The sequence below is a fragment of the Hyla sarda genome, chromosome 1 (assembly GCF_029499605.1).
Source record: "Hyla sarda isolate aHylSar1 chromosome 1, aHylSar1.hap1, whole genome shotgun sequence".
Taxonomy (NCBI): domain Eukaryota; kingdom Metazoa; phylum Chordata; class Amphibia; order Anura; family Hylidae; genus Hyla; species Hyla sarda.
Window position 1 is genome coordinate 336,505,654 of NC_079189.1, and position 26,830 is coordinate 336,532,483.

General features: G+C 44.3%; 1 long non-coding RNA gene across 1 annotated transcript; it reads left to right on the forward strand.

Annotated features, from left to right (window-relative positions):
• The first annotated feature begins 8,351 nt into the window (after window positions 1–8,351).
• Window positions 8,352–26,251, forward strand: LOC130307105 (uncharacterized). Its single transcript, XR_008856324.1, has 3 exons — window positions 8,352–8,466; window positions 24,541–24,678; window positions 25,136–26,251. It is a non-coding gene; the product is annotated as an uncharacterized LOC130307105 (long non-coding RNA).
• Window positions 26,252–26,830: the final 579 nt, after the last annotated feature.

The following is a 26,830-nucleotide window of genomic DNA, read 5'->3' on the forward strand; positions in this document are numbered from 1 at the left end:
CCCCTGTATACTATACAGCGGGCGGAGGTAAGTAGTGATGCTCTGCACCCTGTATATGTATATGCTATACATCACTCCTCACCTCCTTACACTCCGTAGGGCGGGCACTCTGCATCCGATCCATGGAGTAGTACATGCAGTGAAAAAAATGCACACAGGGTACAAAAATGTTTGTTTCCGCACACCAGCAAAAATGCAAGAAAAAACACAAGGGGGGAGATTAATCAAAACCTATGTAGAGGAAGAGCGGTACAGTTGCCCATAGCAACCTATCAGATTGCTCCTCTCATTTTTGTAAAGAAGCAATCTGATTGGTTGCCATGGGCAACTGCACTACTCTTCCTCTGTACAGTTTTTGATAAATCTCCCCCAAGAAAAATTACCAAAATGCAGGAAAAGCTGGGACTGTTTTTCAGGCGTTTTTGCTGGTGGACAAAAAAAAAACCTCAGTGAAATCCTGAAAAACAATAGAACAAAAGCCCAGCGTCCAGGATACACCACTATTCCTGTGAGGTGTAGAACAGGTCTACAAATAGAACTTTGTGGAGATTTAGACCATTGCACAAAATTTGGGGCTTGCACAAGTTTGATAAATTTGGAGAAATTGCTCCAAATTTAGACCAACCAAAATGATCTACAAAAAACGTCTACCAATAACAACATTGATACATCTCCCCCTTAGTCTATCCAAGTCATCTTGTAACTTATGCACATCCTCTATAGACTGTGCCGTGCTACAAAGCTTGGTGTCATCTGCAAAGATAGAAACAGAGCTGTTAATACCATCCTCTATATCATTGATAAATAAATTAAACAACAGCGGGCCCAGTACTGAACCTTGGGGTACACCACTAATAACCGGGGACCAATCAGAGTACGAATCATTGACCACCACTCTCTGGGTACGATCCATGAGCCAGTGTTCAATCCAGTTACAAACTAAAGTTTCCAAGCCCAAAGACCTTAACTTACCTGTCAGACGTATGTGAGGGACAGTATGAAACGCTTTGGCAAAATCCAGAAACACTATGGGGGAGATGTATCAATGTTGTTATTGGTAGACGTTTTTTGTAGATCATTTTGGTTGGTCTAAATTTGGAGCAATTTCTCCAAATTTATCAAACTTGTGCAAGCCCCATGATAAATTTTGTGCAATGGTCTAAATCTCCACAAAGTTCTATTTGTAGACCTGTTCTACACCTCACAGGAATAGTGGTGTATCCTGGACGCTGGGCTTTTGTTCTATTGTTTTTCAGGATTCCACTGAGGTTTTTTTTTTGTCCAACCAATCAGATTGCTTCTTTACAAAAATGAAAGGAGCAATCTGATAGTTTGCTATGGGCAACTGCACCGCTCTTCCTCTACATAGGTTTTGATTAATCTCCCCCCTTGTGTTTTTTCTTGCATTTTTGCTGGTGTGCGGAAACAAACATTTTTGTACCCTGTGTGCATTTTTTTCACTGCAGGTACTACTCCATGGGTCGGATGCAGAGCGCCCGCCCCACGGAGTGTAAGGAGGTAAGGAGTGATGTATAGCATATACATATACAGGGTGCAGAGCATCACTACTTACCTCTGCCCGCTGTATAGTATACAGGGGGCATAGTGTATCCATGTATACTATACAGGAGCCCAGCAAGGAAAGAGTTAACCCACACTGCAGCTCTGAGTTAAATCTTTGTGCGCTCTCCTGTATATACAGCCATCTATAGATGACTGTATATACAGGATACAGTAGGCAGACAAGAACAATTGGAGGCTCCCTGTTACACACTGCAGTATGGGCGCACTCCCCAGATGAGATCGCAAATGATGTCCTAACCTTTTTTTTTCTCATTTCAGATACGTGAATGGGGAGGAGTACATCAGATTCAGTGTATTGCGATGATGACCAGCTTTTTTTTAATGTCAATAAAAGGTTTAATGAGGGCTGTGTGGGGAGTGTTTTTTTTTTTTTAAATACATTTTTTTTTCAATGCCGGGCTTAGCGTTAGCCACAAAAACAGCTAGAGCTAACCCCCAATTATTACCCCGTTACCCACCGCCACAGGGTTGCCGGGAAGAGCCAGTACCAACAGGCCTGGAGTGTCAAAAATAGCGCTCCTGGCTGGGGTTATTTAGATTGGGGAGAGCCAGTAACAATGGTCCTCGCCCACCCTGGTAACGTCAGGCTGTTGCTGATTGGTTGGTATCTGACTGACACTGAAAATATGGGGAACCACACACTTTTTTTTATTACAAAAAAAAACAACACATAGGCTTCCCCATATTTTCAGTGTCAATCAGACACCAACCAATCAGCAACAGCCTGACGTTACCAGGGTGGGCGAGGACCATTGTTACTGGCTCTCCCCAGCCTAAATAACCCCAGCATGTTACCGCCTAGGCCAAGGAGCGCTATTTTTGATGCTCCGGGCCTGTTGGTAACGGCTCTTCCCGGCACCCCTGTGGCGGTGAGTACCGGGGTAATAATTGGGGGTTAGCGCTAGCTGTTTTCGGGGCTAACGCTAAGCCCAGCTTAGTAATAGATTCCGTCTACAAGACGGCTTCCACTACTAAGCCTGAAATTTCAATTATAAAAAACACAACACATGAAATAAAAAATGGATTTAAAAAAACACTCCCACACAGCCCTCGTTAACCCTTTTATTGACATTAAAAAAATGCTAGTCATCGTCACACTCCACCGAATCTCAGGTAGTCCTCTGCATTCACTTATCTGAAATGACAAGATAATAAAAACACGAAAAATGGGTCAGTACATTTTTGGCGCTCTCCCCTGGGTAGAGCGCACATAATGCAGTGTGTTCCTAAAGAGGGAGCCTCCAATTGTTGCTAAACTACAACTCCCATCATGGGGGCTGTAGGTAAACAACAGCTGGAGTCTCCCTGTTTGGGAACACACTGCCAAAAAGGCTCTGTTCCCATTATGCAAAACGCATAATGAGAACAGAGCCATACTTACCACCCTGGCTTCAGGCCTGGACTGTGAAGCTCCGCCCCTAATGATGTCATCACTAGGGGGCAGGGGCGGAGAAGTTGCAAGGGGTCTCAAGAGTGAGACCCCTGAGATCCGTCAGTCTGCCCTTGGACTACTACTCCCATCATGGGGAATTTTGTGTCCCATGATGGGAGTAGTTGTAGTACCGCAGTGCTGAGGGATGGCTCTTACACATCCCCCAGCTGTGAAACTGTATTGTGACTGTAAGGACTACTACTCCCATCATGGACAGACTCTGTTCATGATGGGAGTTGTAGTCCTCGGGCTGAAGGACAGATCGCAGCAGGTCATTCTCCAGAGACCCGCTGCGATCTGCATTTATTAACTTAAAAAGCCATCGGCAACACTGCGCTCCCCACCGTCTCCTGTATACAGATGTCACGATTCATAATCCCCGCCGCCGGGAGACCGGAGCTCTGATTGGTGGAAAGCTATTCACCACTATACACCAATCAGAGCTCCTGTCTTCTGGTGGGGATTATGAATTGTGACAGGTCTATACAGGGGAGCGAGTGGGGCTGCTTCTACAGTATATAATTGTTATGTGTACTGTACCCCCCCCCCCCCCCCCAGACTAATACTGACCCCTTCTATAGTGAGCGCTGGGACCGCTGTGTGATTGACAGGTCCCCAGCGCTAGTGTCCGGCCCCACTGACCTTTATATGTTATAAATCTTTATGATACACACTGCCCGTCCTCCTCTTCATTCTTCTGATGCCGGAGACGCGCGGCTTCTGTATCATAGTCTATAGATAGAGCGCCCCCTCCCTGCCTCCACACTGCACGGGGCTGGGGTCGGACAACGGCAGGGGGCGCTCTGACTATAGTGAAAGCAGAAGCCGCGCGACTCCGGCATCAGAAGAATGAAGAGGAGGACGGGCAGTGTGTATCATAAAGATTTATAACATGTAAAGGTCAGTGGGGCCGGACACTTGCGCTGGGGACCTGTCAATCACACAGCGGTCCCAGCGCTCACTATAGAAGGGGTCAGTATTAGTCTGGGGGGGGTACAGTACACATAACAATTATATACAGTACTGTAGAAGCGGCTCCACTCGCACCCCTGTATAGACCTGTCACAATTCATAATCCCCGCCAGAAGACAGGAGCTCTGATTGGCTAATAGTGGTGAATAGCTTTCCACCAATCAGAGCTCCCCTCTCCCGGAGGCGGGGATTATGAATCGTGACATCTGCATACGGGAGCCGGCGGCAGCGCAGTGGAGCCGCATATACCGCCGGCTTTTTAAGTTAATAAATGCAGATCGCAGCGGGTCTCTGGAGAATGACCTGCTGCGATCTGTCCTTCAGCCCCAGGACTACAACTCCCATCATGGACAGAGTCTGTCCATGATGGGAGTAGTAGCCCTAACAGTCACAATAGAGTCCCGCAGACAGGGGATGTGCGTCTCTCAGCGCTCCGGTACTACAACTACTCCCATTATGGGACAGATTCTGTCCCATGATGGGAGTAGTTGTAGTACTGCAGTGCTGAGAGACAGCTCCTGCATCCCCCACCTGCATCTTCCACCGTCTGCCATTTTCTACGAGTCCTTGCTAGCACTCTTAGGTTTAGACTACTTTTCTTGCAAAAAAGCGCAATTGCGCAAAAAAAAACATCTACTTTTTTTTGCGCAATTGATAAATACCAGTCCACTGGATTAGGTGGTGTACGGTAGATCAAACTGGTGACAACTTTAGAAAACTGTCCACCAAAAAAAACGCAGCTCTATGCAAAAAAAAGCGCAATTGCGCAAAATTTGTAGACGTGAAAAATGGTCTAAATGCAATGATACATGTCCCCCTATATCCACAGCCATTCCTCTGTCAAGGCTTCTACTCACCTCTTCATAAAAGCAAATTAGATTGGTTTGACAACTTCTATCCTTAGTAAACCCATGCTGGCTATCACTTATAATACAATTATCCCCTATGTATTCCTGTATGTAATCCCTTATAAGTCCTTCAAACAATTTACCCACAATGCACGTTAGACTTACCGGTCTATAATTGCCTGGCGAAGACCTAGAGCCCTTCTTGAAGATTGGCACCACATTTGCCTTGCGCCAGTCCCTTGGCACAATACCAGACACCAGAGAATTTCTAAATATCATGAACAAGGGTACAGATATTACTGAACTTACCTCTCTAAGAACTCTTGGGTGTAGTCCATCCGGCCCTGGAGATTTACTTTACTTAACTTACCTTGTACCATCTCTACATTAAGCCAGTTCAGTACATTACATGATGTGTTACCAGCACTGACCTGGCCAATGTCAGCTCCTTTTTCCATAGTGTATACAGAACTAAAGAACCCATTCAGTAGCTCCGCCTTCTCTTGATCGCTCGTGACAACCTCCCCATTATCATTATTAGGGGTCCTACATGCTCTGTCCTTTTTTTTTGTATTTATATATCTAAAAAAAAAATATTTAGGATTAGTTTTGCTTTCTTCGGCCACCTGTCTCTCATTTTGAATTTTTGCTGTTTTTATTACATTTTTACAGATTTTATTAAGCTCTTTGTACTGTTTAAATGTTATATCTGACCCATCAGATTTGAATTTTTTGAAGGCTATTTTTTTGTTGTTTATTGCTCTTTTAACATCATTTGTCAGCCATGTAGGATTTAGTTTTAATCGTTTATATTTGTTCCCCTTTGGTATATATTTAGCTGTATAGTTATTTAGAGTATAAAGATATCCCATTTACCTTCTGTATCAGTATTTGAGAACTCCTCCCCCCAGTCTATGTCCTGTAGTGCAGCTCTCAGCCCAGGGAAGTTTGCCTTTTTAAAGTTATATGTTTTTGCCTTCCCCGCCTGTCTTTGTTTTCTACATTTTAAGTCAAAAGTAACTATATTGTGGTCGCTATTACCAAGGTTTTCCCGCACAGTTACATTACCAACCAGCTCTGCGTTGTTGGAAATGATCAGATCCAACAAGGCATCACTTCTTGTTTGGTCCTCCACAAACTGGCCCATAAAATTATCCTGCAATAAATTTAGGAATTGTCGCCCCTTTGTAGTTTTAGCCAGCCCCCGGCCCCAATCTATATCTGGATAGTTAAAATCTCCCATTATTACCACTGTACCTGCCCGGGCGGCCCTCTCTATTTGTTTATACAGCTGACCTTCTATCTCTTCAGTGATATTAGGGGGTCTGTAGATTACACCAAATATTATTTTTTCAGTATTTCCCTCCTTTTGTAATTCTACCCACAGTGATTCCACATCCTCAGAATCATCACACACTATGGCATCGTTCACACTGACTTTCATACCACTTCTTACATACAGACAGACTCCACCACCTTTTCTGTTCATTCTATCCTTGCGAAACAATGTAAACCCCTGCAGATTGACAGCCCAGTCATGCGAGGAGTCCAGCCATGTCTCAGTGACCCCAACTATATCAATATGTTCCTCCAGTATCAAGGCCTCAAGCTCTCCAATTTTATTTGCTAGGCTTCTGGCATTTGTGAACATACACTTTACATTTCCATTAAGTTTTACACATATAGTCTCACTAATGGGATTTTCAGAGTTATTGGGGTTAATGTTATTAATTGAGTTATAAGGGCTAATTGTACTATTTAAGTTATTGGGGCTAATGGGATTTTTTGAGTTATTGGGTCTAACGTCATTATTTAAGTTATTGGGGCTAATGGGATTTTTTGAGTTATTGGGTCTAACGTTATTATTTAAGTTATTGGGGCTAATGGGATTTTTTGCGTTATTGGGTCTAACGTTGTTATTTAAGTTTTTGGGGCTAACAGTATTTTTTGAGTTAATGGGGCTTATTGTAGTTATTGAGTTATTGGGGCTAATGGAATTTTTTTAATTATTGGGATTACAATTTTTCGGGCTACATTTATTTTTACGGCTGGTTTGTAACCCATGGATCTCCTTATCCACTGCTCTTAACCTCCCCCCCACAGGACTCCTCTCCACCCACCATTATGTCCTGACCCTTCTCTAACCTATCCATCCCACTGTCTGCTTTCTTTGCTTTATTATCCTCCCCCCACTCACCTAGTTTAAATACTCACCCACCCCTTCCAGGATTCTCTCCCCCAGCACAGTTGTTGCCGGATAGTTGGAGTGCAGCTATTTAGTGCCAGGCAGGGTGTCACCTGAAGTGGAACACCCCTCCTCCCTGTCACTCTCTAACAACGCTACTGGTAATAAAGGGTAGATAAAGAACTTTGGCTATTAACATAAGGGAAAACTTTTCTGCTTTAAAAAATGCTTTTGTATGCGGGTTTCCCGGGTTTTGCTTACGTGTGATTTATTTATCAAGGTCGTCTGACTATTTGATAAATAGGTCGCATGTAAGCAAAAGTAAGTTCCAAAAAATTTGTCATCTTAAAGCCACACGTTTGAAAAGAATGATAACTCTCCTTCATAGTTGGTCATGAAGCACAAGTGCAATATAATCAATATTTGTAAAGTAAAGTACAAAATTGGCATGGCAGACAGGTAGATTTCTATAGCTGTGTCTCATCTGTATATGAATTTCTTTAAAGCATAATATCAAGTGCTGCTTCACATTGCCACAAATGCTCTGTTGGTTAACTGGATTTGGTAGCTAAAAGGGCAGTTATTTTTTCCATATAGGATCAGGCAGGGCTGAACAGCATTTTTGTTCAATAAAGGAAACCATCATGTAAAAACTGTATTTTTTGGGTACTTAAGGTATCTGTGTTTAATATTTCAAGTAGTATGATGATCTGAAACATTTCACGATGACATGCATCTAACAAATGACTGCAGTTATAATTTTGTTATTTGGCAGCCTTGTGCTAAAAAAGAAAAAAAGAAAAAAAAAACAAGGCTTCCCAGATTATTTTGTACTGACAATAGGAAAACAGAATTTCAAAAATGTTTGTAAAGAAAGAACAAAAAGGTATTCACACCCTTTGCTATGGTCCTTGACATTCATCTCTGATTTCTCTTGATTATCTTTCAAATGTTTTTGTGACTTGACTGGACCGTTGGTAAATTTAGTAGATTGTACATGATTTGGAAAGACACAGCCCTGTCCATATACAGTGGCCTCCATAATTTTTAGATGGAAAAGCTGGCTGCTCGACCAAAGTAAGTAATTAGTGGCAGTAGCATAACATAGCCTTAACCAGGGCCCCCTTGTGACTACACTCTTTGCTGCCAGTAGCGAAATCCCTCCCATGCTGTGCCTGACCTCCTACACTGACGAGCAGAGATCTTCATACACAACAGCAGTTAATGCTGTCTAGGTCCTGCTCTGTAGATTCTGGAGGTGTAGGATAAATGATGATGTCACAATCATCTGATAAGTACATGTGGGGGTGGGGACAGAGCTCCGCAGGAGAAAAGATTGTGGCTGAAAGACCTGTGCTGATGATGATTATGTGACAGGAGTGGGCGGAGCTCAGCAGTTGTTTCCTGTTTAGCTCCACGTCACAACTAGGCCTCTCTCAGGATAGGTGAGTATAGTTTGTTTGTTTTTTTTTTCCTTTTTTTTTTCATGTTGCCACATTTGGGGGCAGAGGGCTGTATGAGGGCCCTTACTATTATATAGGGAGGACCCTTACTACTATATGGGGACAGGAAAGGCCTTTACTACCATATGAGGCAGTGTGAGGGTCTTTACTACTATATTGGTGCCATATGAGGACCCTTATTACTATAAGGGGGCTATATCTACCAACACAAGTCACTCCTATATCAAGGCCTAAAGCACAAATCCCAATATTTTGTTTTATAGTTGTACCATCTATAGCACAATAGTGAAACTAAAATAGAGAAACAGAAACATAGCCGCACATCCACCATTTGTATTTTGATCTACTTGCTTCTTATCATAATTTAAAAAACTAACAGGTTGTTTGTATACATTTTGATCAAAAAGTACAAGCCCACTCGCCACGTCAAGGCCACCTCGTAAGAGTGGGTCCCTAACCTGACACTGGCAAAGCGCCGGGTGGCTACCACTGCCTCCACAAAACCAAGCCCACAGGGGGAACAACCCAGAAGCCAGGCAGCCCCAGTGCTGCCCAACCAAGCCCCCGGCTCCGGGCCACTCCACCCATTTGGCCCAGGCATTTTTAATTAGCAGAAGACTGCGTATGGGTTTCCTCCTACCATTCTCCCAGCCCTCTGGTAGGGAGCACATGGTAGGTGTTCACACTGGTGTCGTGCTCAGTGGTGGCCATTGTTGCTGTGATGCTTTGTCTGTGGGGTGGTGTGGCCCAGAGCCGGGGGCTTGGTCAGGCAGCAGTGCGGCTGCCTGGCCACTGGGTCATTCCCCCTGTGAGCTTGGTGTCACAAGGCAGTCCGGCGCTATGCCAGTATTAGGTTAGGAACCCACTCTGACTAGGTGGCCTTCATGTGGCGAGTGGGCTTGTACTTTTTGATCAAAATGTATACTAGCAACCTATTAGTTTTTTAAATTTTGCTGAGAAGCAAGTAGATCAAAATATAAATGATGGAGGTGCGGCTGTTTCTGTTTCTTTATTTTTGTTTCACATTATAGCACAATGGTGTCAATGTGTTTCATTAAAAAAAATAATAATAAACTTTCTCTAATTACTTGTTCTGAGAGGCCTTTTTGCCCGGTCTTGACAAATGTTATATGCACAATCTCTTTTGGAGCCTTGCACTGGCCTGCTGAGTAACTGTTACCTAGCACAAGACCCAAATGTAAAGGCTCAGGGACGCCCGCTAGGACACACATAACTATCATGTTATAAACTGCAAGATTGTAAAAAAAAATTGGGATTTGCACTTTAAGAAAAATATATGATCCAGTGGAGAAACACTATAATATTATAAACCTACAAAAATCCACCAGATATAAATATGTGGAAAATAAATATCTCTTTATTGTTCATACATCAGTACATTAAAAATAAACAAAACAAACTGAGAAATTGGTGCTGGTGCAAACATATATCTTTATATCAAACTCTGTATGCATAAGATGCATCAAATGGTGGTAGGGCAGAAAGTAAGAAATACAAGCGTTATAAAAAAAAAAGACAGATATTGCAACAGATACTTACATCATTGGCTATAACCCCCCAAAAACATGCAACTGTCAAAAGTTAAGCTCCAAAATCAACCAGTCCTCCGACGCGTTTTTTTTGTCCAGGATTTGTGTGTGATGTTTTACTTGTTTTTACCATATTTATGTATGTACAATAAAGATATATATATATATATATATATATATATTTGCCACATATTTGTTTCCTGTGTTTAATTTTTTTCTAGGTTATATGGGGGCTGTAAGAGGGCACATACTACTATATTGGAGCTATATGAGGGGCCTTACTACTAATATAGGGACTGTATGAGGGGCCTTACTTGTATATGGGGCAGTGTAAAGGTCCATGGGAAGTTTGGGAAATTTGTATGTATGTTTTATGGCACCTTTCTTTTTTGTTTCAACAGTTTGATCGGATAGGTGATAAATCATTGGTTTATGTATAACCTTACTTTTTACGTTACTATAAGTTTGTATAGAGGGAAGAATGATGCTGGATCAAATAGCCTAAAATGTACGTCTGACAGATTCTGCCAAGATGAGTAGTCTTCATGATGGTCTTGTCCAGATGGAAAGGAAAGTGAACAACTCAGATCAGAAAAGATATCACCTGTAGATTACTGGATGTTACCGTAATTACTAGAGGTGCACCGAAATGGAAATTTCAGAACCGAAACAAAACCGAAATAAAAAAAAATGTCCGGCCGAAACCGATACCGAAAATGACTTCTAAAATGCAGCGCTCCGCTCATTAGATTAGATTAGATTCCCCCACATTAGATTGCCAGCTCCCCCACATTAGGTTGGGAGTTCCCCCACATTAGTAGGCAGCTCCCCCACAATAGTAGGCAGCTCCCCCACAATAGTAGGCAGCTCCCCCACAATAGTAGGCAGCTCCCCCACAACAATAGGCAGGTTCCCAAATTAGGTCAGCATTTCCCCCACAATAGTAGGCAGGTTCCCCACAATAGTAGGCAGCTCCCCCCAACAATAGTAGGCAGGTTCCCCACAATAGTAGGCAGTTCCCACACAATATTAGGCAGCTCCCCCCAACAATATTAGGCAGCTCCCCCCACATTTTTAGGCAGCTCCCCCCACATTAGGTCAGAAGTTCCCCCACAATAGTAGGCAGGTTCCTCACAATAGTAGGCAGCTCCCCCACATTAGGTCAGCATTTCCCCCACAATAGTAGGCAGCTCCCCCCAACAATAGTAGGCAGTTCCCACACAATATTAGGCAGCTCCCCCAACAATATTAGGCAGCTCCCCCCACATTTGTAGGCAGCTCCCCCCACATTAGGTCAGCAGTTCCCCCACAATAGTAGGCAGTTCCCCCACAATATTAGGCAGCTCCCCCCACATTTGTAGGCAGCCCCCCCCCCAATATTAGGCAGCTCCCCCCCACAATATCAGGCAGCTCCCCCCAACAATATTAGGCAGCTCCCCCAACAATATTAGGCAGCTCCCCCCAACAATATTAGGCAGCTCCCCCCCAACAATATTAGGCAGCTCCCCCCCAACAATATTAGGCAGCTCCCCCCCCCCCACAATATTAGGCAGCTCCCCCCCAACAATATTAGGCAGCTCCCCCCCAACAATATTAGGCAGCTCCCCCCCAACAATATTAGGCAGCTCCCCCCACAATATTAGGCAGCTCCCCCCCCCCACAATATCAGGCAGCTCCCCCCAACAATATTAGGCAGCTCCCCCCCCCACAATATTAGGCAGCTCCCCCCCCCCCACAATATTAGGCAGCTCCCCCCCCACAATATCAGGCAGCTCCCCCCCCCACAATATCAGGCAGCTCCCCCCAACAATATTAGGCAGCTCCCCCCCCACATTTGTAGGCAGCTGCCCCCCAACAATATTAGGCAGCTCCCCCACAATAGTAGGCAGCTTCCCCCCACCCCACAGACATACAGCTTCCAGCCATATACAGTGTCTGTACTGCTGCCCCCACAGTGATCCGGTCACCACTCCTCCGGCCCGGGGTCACATCTACTGCTATGGCCTATGGACCATAGCAGTAGGTGCCGGGAGTGGTGACCGGAACACTGAAGAAGATGACGCGGTCACTTACCAGGCCCCGGCCGGCGTGCGTTCTCCCGCGACGATCCTGCGGTCCTCCTGCGTCTCTATGGTTGTACGCACGGGACGTCAGTGACGTCCCGTGCGTACGACCATAGAGGCGGAGAAGCGAAGGACCGAAGGAGGATCGCGGGAGGATGCCGGGGAATGGTGAGTGACCGCCGGACATCCTTATGTCCCGAAAAGATTTTTCGGGACACAGGGATGTCCGGGATAGGATTAGGAATACTTCTTTTTATGTGCCCGGGCCGGCTCCCGTGTGTGGCTGCAGGCGGGGGCCGACCAGAGCATATAAAAACTAATACTGTGTACTAAAAACCAGGGGGCCTCCAGCTGTTGTGAAACTACAACTCCCAGCATGCCCAGACAGACTTTGCCGGTCCGGGCATGCTGGGAGTTGTAGTTTCACAACAGCTGGAGGCCCCCTGGTTTTTAGTATACAGTATTAGCTTTTATATGCTCTGGCCGGCCCCCGCCTGCAGCCACACACGGGAGCCGGCCCGGGCACATAAAAAGAAGTATTCCTAATCCTATCCCGGAGAGCACAACCCCCCCCAGATGTTGCACCCGGTGCGGCCGGCCCCCCCTGCACCGCCCACGAGTGCCTCTGCCACTGGCAGTGTTTGTAACTTGTGCTGTGGGCGGGCAGGGGAGGTGGTCATTATCGGCACATTTTTTGTTGTTTCGGCATTTTGCCGAAATAGCTATTTTCGGCCGATATGTATCAGCCGCCGATATATCGGTGCATCCCTAGTAATTACCCATATGGTATACAGAGTCTCTGTATAGCTGGTACCTACCTGTATATGGTCAGTTTGTGTGTGTGTGTGTGTGGAGGGGGTGGGGTGGTGGTGTACTGGCCTGCATATAATTAATTTTATTCATTAACAATAAATACATTTGAAATTTCACAAAATACTACACCAGTCCTACTTTTAGGGCCAATGTACACTATGGATATTCTGATTGGATTTAAGGGGATTCTGTAATTTCTGCCTGGAAAAGCCCATATATCAATGGAACTTTGGCTTAATTTCCCCATGAAATTCCATGCAAAATTAACCCCAATTACTGGTGTTGTGAATCCTCTGACATTGTGGAGGGGGGTACAGAAAAGTAAGACAAAGGACCTGGAAAAGTCAGAGAGACAGAGGGGTCTGGGGGTGGGGGGGGGGGGGGTCAGTCTGCCTGGAGGGTGACTGAGGGTTCTTGAGGGGACAAAAGAGTCTGGGGGAACAGAGGTATCTGGAGCAGACAGACAGAGTTCTGGAGGGGGCAAAGGGGTCTTGAGAGGGACAGAGGAGCCTAAAGGGGACATACTTCTATATGTTTAACACATACTGTAAACCTTCCCACTCTCTTCTTTGACTGCTCCTTTCTTCCTGTTTGTTTATTGGAGCAACAAGTCAAGAGATTTAAAGTGTACACTGATTCCCTAAAATGCTATATACCCCACAAGCAAAAGATCAAAGATGAATTGGTCACATAGCTCTGACACTTTTTCTCGTCATAGGTGTGTCTGCATGTACCCTGGTGCTGCCCGTGCAATGTGTGCAATAGGCACTGTACATCCAGAGCCTAGCAGCAAATATGACCTAGACAAAGAAAGGAAGTGTCTGACATGTTTAGTCAGGTGTGTCTAATTCATTTATCACAACCACTGTCATGCATTTTATTCTGCCTATCAGTTTTATTCTGTCTAAATCTTTTTTTTTATCAAAGAGTGACAACTATAGTTTATGAAAACATATTTTTATTTACAAGAAGTTGTCTCCTTCTGATCAAATTTCTCCAAGGAATGGACAATCAGTGTCCATAACCCTTCTTTGACATAAACTGTATGATAAATACTGTATGTAGCATTAGGCCTTCCTTCCTAGTGAAGGAGACAATGCTAGATTTTACGAGAAGCATGGAGATCCAATTATGTCATCAGCTGTCTGCAGCCTCTAATGCTAAGCAATGATTCCAACACACAACAGTATCCAATATCAAACATATGAAAGCCCCTTGTGGTTGCAGCCAATTTTTTTTATTTTTTTTATCCCTGCATATTAAGAGCCATAATATTTGTATTCTTCCGTCAACATTGTTTAAAAACTATTTTTATTTATTTAGAAACGGAGTTCCTTAAAACGTAATCTTTTTTTCCGACCATACAAAATCACAGTCAAGACAACACTGTTAGATCTGACATATTTCGGTCGTCAATGACCTTTATCATAGATAGTGCTGAAAGAAAGAGGGGGATAAAAGGAAGGATGCAAAGAGAAGGCTGGGTGGAAGGTAGGGTACGAAACTAGTCTTAAGAAAAGTACTAATAGGAAATCAGATGCTTAAAGGTTACTCCGCCCCTAGACATCTTATCCCCTATCAAAAGCATAGGGGGATAAAATGGGTGATCACAGGGATCCTGCCGCTGGGAACCCCTGCGATCTCCCTGCAGCACCTGGCATTCGTTTAGAATGCCGGCTGTGGCACCGGAGGCTTGTGACATCACTGTCATGCCCCCTCGTGACATCACACCATGCCCCCTCAATGCAAGTCTATAGGAGAGGGCGTGACGACACGAGGGGTGTGTGGCCAAGACGTCTCAAGCCTCCACCGCTGCATCATTAGTCATCAGGCTCGAAACAAAGTTCGCTCCGTGCACTGGATGACTGGGGTGCCGCAGCAGAGATCACAGGGGGTTCCAGGGGCGGGACCCCCAAGATCAGACATCTTATCCCCTATGCTTTGGAAAGGGGATAAGATGTCAAGGGCGGAGTACCCCTTTAAGGTTATCTAGAGGGGCATCGCATGAGACCATCCCAGCAGCTTAAATTGTAAAATAGGCGCCTGCGAGCATGGCCCAACTGATCATCCAGTAAGTTTTAAGAGCCTCAGAGTACCCTTCAAATCTAAAGTGAGATGCCAGGTGTGTGTTGATATCAATTTGCTGTAATGTGTAGTGAGTCCCTTTGTTTCCACTTAGTCAAAAATCTGTCTGCACTGTGCTCGAATTGCATCCTGTCTGTCCACCCTCATAAAAAAGTTGAGATCAGTTATGATATCTAAAATGGTCAGCATGCAGGGATTTACCGAATGCCTCATGAGCACCCTCTTCGCCCTACATAAAACAGCATACAGCAACTAAGAATGGCTAAATGTGGAAGGCCCTTCTGGAGACACATCTCTAAGGAACCTGAAGATCACGGCATTAGGAGATGGCTTGCTGGACGGGTCACGCAATCTGCAAAAATTAAGCACCTGCAAGGCCTGGAGAAAAAATTAAGGAAATCAGGGAGAAGTTAAACAAAACATCCAATGGCGTCAACTACAGTTTGTTATCAAAATGAATCAGTTGGCCTGCGACATGCATGCCCTTGTCTTTCCACTCAAGGAAAACTTGTTCTCTCGACCTTGAGGAAAATCACTGTGGTCCCAAAGGGGGGGGGGGGGTCGTCTCCTAGACAACAAAAATAGGCAGTTTCAATGCTTTCCTCATGTCCTTCCAGGCTACCACTGTATCACAAATTTGATACACCTATCTCCATGGAGCCCTCAGATATCTATTCAGGTTTACTTTAGAACAATAGGAAGTTTCAGGAATCCAGTCTATGACATGTCAGAACAAACAGGAGAGGTTATAGCCCTGATGTTAGCAAAAGCATGTGTTCCATCTAGAGAGAGATGCAGTGGCGCTTTGCCTGTCATATAAATGTAAATAAAATGCATGCTTGCACTAGATACAGGAGATAAGAAAAGCTGAGCATCTTAATAAAATGACACCTCCCTAGGAAAAAGAGGGGCAGATAATGCCATCTCTGGAGATAAGCTGTGATCTTATAAAATAGTGGGGATAATTTCAGTAGTAAAGAGAGTTGGGGGGTACCACCAATCTGGATGCACAGGTAAGTGATATGACATTTCACCATGCGTGGCTGTTTCTTTCCCAGTTTCAAGTGTTTAAATTTCCTGCTGGTAAATTTTGTACCCTAAAAAAAGAAACCATACCTACCTAGTTCCTGTATCACATTTTAAAGATACGACTGAGAATCAGATAAAAATTCTAGGGCTTTGTCAGCGAACATCACCAGTTGCACCATAGAAACAGTGGCTATACAGTGGGGGCCCCCCCTGAGAGACCTACTATTATAGATTAGTAGTAGGCATGGAAAATATCAGTACAGGATAAGTAATGTAATGTACACAGTGACCCCACCAGCAGAATATTGAGTGCAGCTCTGGAGGGGATTAAAGTATAAAATGTGATTTAACAGCAGAATATTGAGGGCAGCTCTGGAGGGGATTGGAGTATAAGATGTGATTTAACAGCAGAATACTGAGGGTAGCTTTGGAGGGACTAGAAGATAAGGGATGATGTAACAGCAGAATAGTGAGCGCAGCTCTGGAGGGGATTGTATGATAAGACATAATGTAACAACAAAATAGAGATGCACACTCAGACACACCACACTCACACCTCTTACAAGACCTGTAAATCATGTGACCAGAAGGTACTTATTTACTTGCTGTTGTTTGGTGCAGAGAAGGTCATCCTACTCAGAGAGGTGACAGACAGATTTCTCTCTGTGCCCCCAGTAGATGCCCCAGTCCCATCTGCACCCATGATATGTGGGAGGAGGGTGGTTGCAGGCCCCTTATGTTTTTTTTAACATAGCCTTGTGGACAGGGCTGCCATCAAACATTTTTAGGGCTCTAATTTATCTGACTGAAAATGATGCCAGACTCAGTGCAGGACAGTCAAGACTTTATGTAAGTGCGCCACTTAACAAATATCACTTAAAGGAAAACTGTCATATATTTTCTCCCACACTATCCACGGGAACTGATGGATAGTGCGGGAGACGGTGATTCCAATGAGCCCTAGCTTGCCCGGATCCGCCCAGCCGTTCGACCGAAATTTTAGTTTTATTATATGTGGAAATCTGTCGGTAACTGGCAAGGGCGTGGCTTCTGCAGCTTAACTGGCACTGACATCAGCGCCGCTTATGAATATTCATACCCCCTCCCTTCAGTTAGGAGTGGCGAAGAAAGGGAGAACCGGAGGGAGGGGGGATGAATATTCATAAGCGGTGCTGACGTCATATAGTTAAACTACAGTTGCGGGCAAATGGCTGGGCAGATCCAGGCAAGGTAGGCCTCATAGGAATCAATGTCTCCCGCACTATCCATTCAGTACCTGTGGATAGTGCGGGAGAAAATATCTGACAGTTTTCCTTTAAGAGAGACCCACTAGCCTAGACAACAGGTCCCCAACCTTGTAGCCATGGTTTTGGCTACCAGTTTCATATCCAGGTAAATAAGGGAGTACAAGCAAGACTCGACACAGTGTGAACACAGACAGAGCAGAATAAACAAACAATCCTAAAACCGATTAATGTAACAGACTAAAATACAAGGAGCATGCTATATAACCATGGCTAAAAACCTAGATAAAATGACAAGATAAATACAAGGTAAATGCTCAAGCAGACATAGTCAGAATATTGCACAAAGAGACATAGTGGCATTCAACTAACAGACATCATAGTATTGCACTGAATAACCAGCACTAGAATGCAGGAGAACCCCACCCGAGTCCTCATTCGTTCAGAGTATGAACTACTCCCTATTCAGGTGGAATAGCAAATTGCTCTGAACAAACTAGTGTGTGAATACGCACCTAAACAGAAAAATACAAAAACAAAATGAACAGACATACAGTACCCCCGCCCCCCTTTAAAGAGGGGCCACCAGACCCTATAAAATACACAAAGCAAGCATAAAAACCTACCAGAATTTTTTTTTACAAAAAATACCTGGGCGCCCAGGTGGCTCCACGATTGCCACCTGGACGCAGAAGCTTGGCTCAGGAACGGAGGAATGCCATACTGCAGCAGACAGGCCGAAGAGGCCCTTGCATCTGGTCCACTTGAAAATGGAATCAGGAACATGGAAAGTGGCACCAGAGCAAGTGGGTTGGCTGGTTATTCTGTCATGACTGACTAGGGGACAGGGAGAGTGAGCCCTAACTGACCCTAAAAAGACTCTCCCTGCCTACTTGCCCATCCATCCTAAACAATGGATTGACAACTGGGCGCCCGTCCCTTCCTGTGCTAAAGTGCAGTGGCGTAAAAACACATAATATACATAGTCGATCACAGGCCAGAAACGGAAAACTACTAGACAACCAGATATACCAAACAGGATACAAATACTAACAGGCAGAATATAAACAGGCAAATTGATAAGGAAACATTAGACACTGTTCACACTGGGACACAGAACACACAAACTGGACACCCCAATCCACAAAAGGAGTAGCCATTAATAATAAAGCCAAATAGGCTACTGGCCAGCGGACACACTGCACCATGGAAATATAATACATGAAACACTAGACTAGAGCCGGATGAGTCTGAATAGACTCCAGAATACCAAACAGGAATATAACATACAGAGCACAGGATCCACCCGAGTTCTAATTTGTTCAGAGCATTAAGTATTCCATATCCAGGTTGAATAGCAAACTGCTCTGAACAAACTAGTGTGTGAATACACATCTAAACAGAAAAATACAAAAACAAATGAACGGACATTACAGGTCCTAAAGAATTTCCCAGAATTGTTGCGTATAAATTTGTGACCTCTTGATCCTCTGATAAAGAATGTAACGAAATGGAGTTAAAAAAACACCCTGACACCTGACAGTGCTCTACAGTTTGAAGATAAGCCGTGTAGGCCTCTTGCAATGCCTTGCTGGTTTTTAGATACTCAGCAACAGTACACTTCTTTAATGCAGACATATAGAAAATCAACTTGGGTTGAGGTAAGCTGGGGAGAATATGGTAACACAATGACTCTGCTTGGACTTGTAGTTCTACGTTTGAGATGTCACAAGAGGCTTTGAATGGTTAAACAGTATCTTGTGAGACTTCCCCAACTATCACGCTCTTTCATTCTGTCCTTGATGATGATATGTATAAGTGGATGATCACTTGGGGCATGCCATTGTACTGTGTTCTGACAGGTGGAAGTTGGGGTACCCTTGGTGTAGGATACAGGACATAGGGAGATAAGGGGAAGGTGCTTCTGATTCTTTACTTTAGGAGCAACTTGCATAAAGTACAAACAGTTACCCATATGCTTGCAGAAGAAACATGCTGCTTCAGTGTCATCTTGACTTTTAGTGCTTTAGTGTTCTCCCTCATGAGAATGAAGTAAAAAGCCTTTATATCAGGTGCTGCTTAGCTGCAAAAAGAAAGTTCAATCCGTAGACGGTATTCCAATGCCTATGGCATGTGTTTATTAAAGAGTATAATAATAACAATAATAATAATACTAATAGTAATAATAATTAGAGATGAGCAAATCGAATCAGACGAATCCGAATTCGTTGCGAATTACATGAAAAATTTGATTCGCAACAAATCCGAATATCAATAAAACAAATCGCTTCATTAAACTCCATTTAGTGCGGTCCAGGCTCCAGGGGATCTAAAATGGCAGCTACACGTGTGAGGACATGGGGCAAGGAACTCTGGAAAGGCGGGTAGGTGGGATCACCCTGAATCAAATGCGGCATGCAGCCTATCAGCAGCCAGCCAGCCCTGTGATGTCACAGCCCTATATATTCGGCAGCCATCGCTGCAGGCAGCCATTTCTGGGATTATTTCCTGAGAGAGCAGACAGTGTCTGTCTGTGTGTGTTACAGAGAAAAAAGATCTTTACAACGGCGAATCAATTCACCTGAAGCCCATATCATTGCAGGCAGGCAGATAGACAGGGAAAGTAGAGAAAGAGAGAGAGTACACTTTTTGTTGCAAGTGTACTGGGGCTTATTACTCTAAAGCTAATAGGGGAAAGTTAGTGTGAGCATTAAAGGGGTACTCCGCCCCTAGACATCTTATCTCCTATCCAAAGGACAATACATGTCCTTTACAGCTCACTGGTTGAATGTGGTTCTTGCATAGCCACACCAACAACTTGGCCAGATCACGATGTTTCCGCCTCCATGCTCTCACGCCATTGGTCCTGTGACAATGTCTGACTCTGCCTCCTCATCCTCCGCCATGTCCTCAGCCTCCACTGCATGAACAAGTCTCAGTGCCCCTCCAGCATACCATGTGTGCAGGGCAGGGCAGTTTCACGCTGTTCTTCACCTGGTTTGCCTTGTCGAACGGAATCACACAGGGGAGGAACTGCTGAAAGTGATTTGTGAAGAAATTGCATCATGGCTTTCTGCACGACAACTGGAAATGGGAACGACAGAACGACATCCCCCAACATAGTCTGATATGCAACGTTTCCACCCGTTGGAATTCCACCCTCCATATGTTGGATCGACTATACGAACAGAGAAAGGCCATCAACGATTTCTTGATGATCCAAGCGGATAGGGGTACTCTCCTGTGTAACTTCGATGTCAACCAGTGGCAGCTCATATGTGACACCTGCAATTTGCTCAGGCCCTTTGAGGAAGCCACATTGTTAGTCAGTCGCCAGGATTACGGGATGAACGACGTGATTCCACTGCTTCATTTCTTACAACACGTGTTGGAAATGATGGCTGGTCAGGGCACTGGAGACGTGGCACCTACATCTCATGGCCACATGAGCCCTGTGGGGGCTGAACTGGAAGAGGAGGAGGGGGACAGTGGAGCACAGGCAATATGTAGCGAAATGGGTGGTTTTATAGTTATCTGACAGGAGAGGAGGAGCAGGAGCAGCCAGAGGAGCTATAGGGTGATGAGGAAAATGAGACAGAGGACCCAGACACACCGTGGCAGTATGCAGTGGAGATGGAGGCAGGGAGTCCTTCCGAGTCACTTGCACAAATGTCATGATGCATGCTCACTTGCTTGCGTAGTGACCACCGAATTGTCACCATTCGACAGCAGGATGACTTCTGGCTCTCCACCTTGTTGGACCCTTGCTACTGGCACAAAATGGGGGCTTTTTTTGAGAGGGAGGACAAACTGACTTACTACAGAGACATCCTACGTAATCAGTTAACCGATGCCTATCTGCGCCATCGTCCATCCTCTCGCCGGTCTGACTCGGGATCCCTCTGCACTCACGTTCCACTGCAATGGCAGCTGAGGAGGGGTGGGGTGGCTGGAGCAGTACCAGCTCGATCAGCAGCAACCTGAGTCTACAGTTGCTGATGAGTAGCTTTCTTCACCCGCATAGAGAAGCAACCGTGTGTGGGGCCACCCTTTTTAGGGCGAGTAAAACTTCCCAAGAAGGGAATTAATAGGGCAAGAGTAGGGCCTTACAGGGTCAGTTTTTACCCCCATCTGTTACAATGGACCATACCTTGTTCCCTTCCACCTTTTAGAGGTTTTTGCATCACATCAATACTTGGTGGTGTAGGTGGCACATGGTATTGTTTGCACACCTTTCCTTTTGTTTGATTTAAAAACAAAAAATGTGGTCCATATCCCCTTAAGGATGCAGGGTTTTTCTGTTTTTGCATTTTCATTTTTCCTCATCACCTTCGAAAAATCATAACTCTTTCAATTTTGCACATAAAATTCCATATGATGGCTTATTTTTTGCACCAGCAATTCTACTTGAAGTGACATTAGTCATTTTACCCCAAAAATTTATTTTGTAACTTTTGGGGGCTTCTGTTTCTACGCAGTGCATTTTTCGGTAAAAATAACACCTCATCTTTATTCTGTAGGTCCATACGGTTAAAATGATACCCTACTTATATAGATTGGATATTGTCGTAGTTCAGAAAAAATCATAACTACATGAAGGAAAATTTATATGTTAAAAATTCTCATCTTCTAACCCCTATAGCTTTTTTATTTTTCTGTGTACGAGCTGGTATGAGGACTCATTTTTTGCGCCGGGTTTTCGTCGGTACCATTTTTGTATTGATCAGACTTTTTGATCGCTTTTTATAAATTTTTTCATGATATAAAAAGTGACCAAAAATACCCTATTTTGGACTTTGGAATTTTTTAGCGCGTACGCCATTCACCATGCGGTTTAATTAACTATATATTTTTATATTTCAGACATTTCCGCACGTGGCGATACCACATATGTTTATTTTTATTTACACAGGTTTTTTTTTTATGGGAAATTCAAACTTTTCTTAGGGAAGGGGTTAAATGACCTATTTCCCCTTTTTTTTCCCCTTTTTTTTGCAGTGTTATAGCTCCCATAGGGAGCTATAGCACTGCACACACTGATCTCTTATGCTGATCCCTGCAAAGCCATAGCTTTGCATGGATCAGTGAGATAGGGGCTCGATTGCTCAAGCCTGTAGCTCAGGCTTGCAGCAATCAAACCCAGATCGAACGCCGCGGAGACAGGTAAGGGGACCTCCGCTCGCGTCCTAGCTGATCGGGACATCACGATTTTATAGCGATGTCCCGATCAGCCCGACTGAGCTGCCGGGAAGCGTTTACTTTCACTTTCAGACGCGGCGGTCAACTTTGATTGCCGCGTCTGAAGGGTTAATAGCACGCGGCACAACACGTTGTGCCGCGAGCTGTTAGCCCAGGGTCCCGGCTATTAATAGCAGCCGGGACTGACCCGGTGTGATGCGGGGTCCCGACGTGACCCCATTTTAAACACCGGGACCGGGCGTAGGGCGTACAGGTACGCCCTACGTCCTTAAGAGGATATAGTTTATCCTAAGAATATTATTAAAAGTTATAGCTAATGCATATCCTCAATACTTACTTGTGCACACCAACACTTTGACAGGAGAGACCAGTTTCTTCTGCATACCTGCCTCAGCTACTATTCTGATCCTGCCACCCGCCTCATGCCACATATCTGATGCCAAGTGCTCCTTCTTTTACCCACCTTTGTCAGTGGTTACTGGTATTGCCACCCACTGCTCCACTCTGTCATCGGGTCACTTTTATGACTCCTGGTGCTGCTGCCATCTCCTGGCTGTGTCATTGTGCTGCCATATGGTCTCCTCATGCTGCTGCCACCTCCAGGCTGTTTCATTCTGCCACAATATGGTCCCCTCATGCTGATGCCACCTCCAGGTGTGCCATTCTAAAACAATATGGTATCCTCATGCTGATGCCACCTCCAGGCTGTGTCATTTTTCCACCATATGGTCTTCTCATGCTGCCGCCAGCTCCAGGCTATGTCATTCTGCTACTATATAGTCTTCTCATGCTGCTGCCACCTCCAGGCTGTGTCATTCTGCCACCATATGGTCTCCTCATGCTGCTGCCACCTTCAGGTTGAGTCATTCTGCCACTATATGGTCTCACCAAATAAAAAATCACACTTGGCAACAATGTGTTTTCCTTTCAATGCTTTTTAGTTTTCCATTGTAGTAGTAATTCTCCACTTTTCAAATACAAGAAAGTACAAAAAATATTTCACCCACAGTGGTCTCTTAAACGTCCGACAGTCCTCATATAGCTTCCGACATAACTTCACCCTTCAGCGGGCATTACGGAACTGAAAGTATTTTTTGTACTTTCTTGTATTTGAAAAGTGGAGAATTCTCCGTGTTTGTACTACTACAATGGAAAACTAAAAAGCATTGAAAGGAAAACACATTGTTGCCAAGTGTGATTTTTTATTTGGTGTTGCCTATCGCAACGAAGTTTGAGCCTTCGTTTTTTCCACACTTATACCCCAGTGCCGAATGTAAGGTTTGTTCTTTTATACTGATTCACTATATGGTCTCCTCAGCCCCCCTTCATCAGATTGTCATAAGGACTGCTAGATTGGACATGCAGTCCTTATGACAATCTGAAGATGGAGGGCTAAACCCCTGAAACGCGTCATTGTTTTGTTGTTTTTTTATACTCTTCAATAAACATATGCCATAGGCATTGGAATACCATCTACTGATTCAACTTTTGTATTAGAGTAAAGCAGCGCCTGATAAAGAGGCTTTTTATTTCATTCTCATTGCATTCGAACAGGATGGGTAGCCCCCATCTCATGCAACCCCACGGGCTTATTTAACCTGCTTCCCCACTAGCTGGGGCGATAAGAGCAATCTTTCTTTGGTCAAGGTGATTAGCCATCTTGACTGTCCTCCATTTGTGACCCTTAAAATAGGGTCAGTAACACTAAGGGTAATACACGAGGAGCTGCCCTCTGGTCTTCCATTTTTTCCTCTCTATAGTCCTTCCCTATGAGGCCGACTCCAATATGACAATCAGAACAAGTATCTGGATCAACGTTCTATCCACATAAATCTAGTTCCATAGTATCACTGCTCGTACAGTAAAAAATCCTCGTCTGTGATGATGGTGAAACCTTCTTTCCTCTAGACGTAGAGGATGCCCCTTTGTCATAGTTACCATCCTAGGTATAAAAAGATCACTAGAAAGATCTCTGTAAGTTCATTCATATATTTGTACATTGCGATTAAATTTCCCCCTAAACATCTTATCTCCAGACTAAATAACCCTAAGCTTGATTGATCATCCTCCTAGGTGCATCCAGGCGAGGTATCCCTTCCACAGAAAGATGACTAATTCAAGACCATAGGCCAGTCTTTGTAAAATGCAGGCCACAGAAACTCTATCCCTAATGCTACCACTTTCTTTAGCCTGTCGGTGAGGTTTGGATAGGTAACTAAATATTATTATGATTATTATTATTTCAAGTTGCACTAAGACACTCTCTGTACTCGTACTCCGTACTGTCTGTAGAAAAACCTAGGGCTTTTCTAGAACCTTCTAAGGCTTCCTATAATGGTCCTTTCTGGAGGCCAGAGTATTGTAAAATAGATACAAGTTGGCAGTGTTCCCTAATTGTGTGTTTTTGCAGCAACTTGTGTTTGTGTGGGTGCTCATGTTATACTTCCATGTAATGTCTAAAAATACACACAGGAAGCAAAAGATTTATAGACATTCAAGTGACTGAAGTCATCTATCACTTAACCTCCAAAACCCTGTTGTGGGACATCACACCCTCGAAGGACTGCCTTTGCAGTTTCCCAATATAAGGAGGTGTGGTATCTCTGTGCTGAATTTGTACTGTGATAAGTATTGTCTAATGCACCTTTATGCTCTTTGTGTCTTTCAGAGTTAATTTTCCTGTGCAGGAGGATGCTTAGAGGATCACATGACTGCATCAGCCAATCAGAGCTTCTGCCCTGCTCTCCCAAGTCTGGCTAGATGGGGAAGAGCTAGTTCAGGAAGTGAGAGGAAAGTGAGTGGAGGTCACCTTCAGGCCTCTGCTGTGGACCTGTACCTCATCACATCACAGGCCTAAAGTACCCAGTTGCTGCTTCAATCTATTTCTGAGTGACAACACCCTTCACAGGATCCTGCCGATCAGGTCATTCAGCAAGTCTGTCTGTTCAAGATCAGACCCAAGTCCGCAGTGGAAAGAAGAGACAAGTGAGCCCACAGACCCCACTTACAAAAGAAGAGGAAATGGGAGAGAAAGTCTCGGGCAACTCCAGTCCACAAGTCTAAGTCCACCCTGGCGGTAATCCCTAACACCGGATTCCTAAGTGAAAAGCACAGCCAGTGTTTGTTAACTCTTCATTCTTATTCAAGCTACAAAGCGCAGTCTAAAGTATATTTCAGCTGAGCAAGAAGCTAGTCACCAATGACTACCTGTGATAAAGTCCGAACTGTGATTCCTAAAGCATCCTTCAGCTAACATTGTATTAATTATTGAACTATTCCTGTTTATTCTGTAGGTTCCTAAGTAATGTTGAAGTAGTTTCCATAACCACATCTGTGATCTTTATTGCCTCAGTGCTTGGTCCAGGAAGCTGCTATCCTTGAAGTGTTATGGTTAACACTACCCTAGTGTCAGGAACTCTATTCTGGTAATTACACCCTGTTTCACTACACACGCCACCACAGTTAGCCATCACAGAGGGGTTAGTGTCCTGTTCCAATTGGAACTTAGTCCACCACCCCTAAACAGTGTTTTGTAAGGCATCGTCTGTAAACATTTTAAACATGTATGAGGGAAAATGCCACAAAAAGTCTTTACCAGGTGCAAACAAATCCTTAACCCCTTAAGGACCACGGGTTTTTCCGTTTTTGCCCCCTCCCATAGACTTGCATTGAGGGGGCGGGGCGTGACGTCACACGGGCGCGGAGTTGTGACGCCACGATCTTCCGTCCCTGTGGTCGGGAGGAATTAGCCTGAGATCCTCCAGCACTTCCGGAAGCAGTTACAGGTGGGTGCTGCTTGCTATATTGCGGGGTTCCCCAGCTGCGGGACCCCGGCAATCTGACATCTTATCCCCTATCCTTTGGATAGGGGATAAGATGTCTAGGGGCGGAGTACCCCTTTAACATGTACAGCTTGGAAGAAAGAAGAGAAAGAGGGGACATGATAGAGACTTTTAAATACCTAAAGGGAATCGACTTGGTAAAGGAGGAGAGCATATTTAAAAGAAGAAAAGCTACCTCAAGAGGACATAGTTTTAAATTAGAGGGGCAATGGTTTAAAAGTAATATCAGGAATGTTTTTTTCTGTTATTTATTTCTGTAATATACTGTAGTTGGTTCTTAACTGCATAATACAATATGCTAAAATAAGTTATGAGGTTAAAGAGAACTCAGGGCAGTCAGCACTGGACCACGCTGCAAAGATAAAATATAAGTTCTCAAAAACTCCTTCTCATTAGTACATAAGTGACAAACCAATTAAATCATTGTGTCTGACTACTTTATGCTGTCATTATAGTTGAATAACAAGTTTGTAATGCCCCCATACATATGAATCATGTTGCCAAAGACTAGACACATCTAG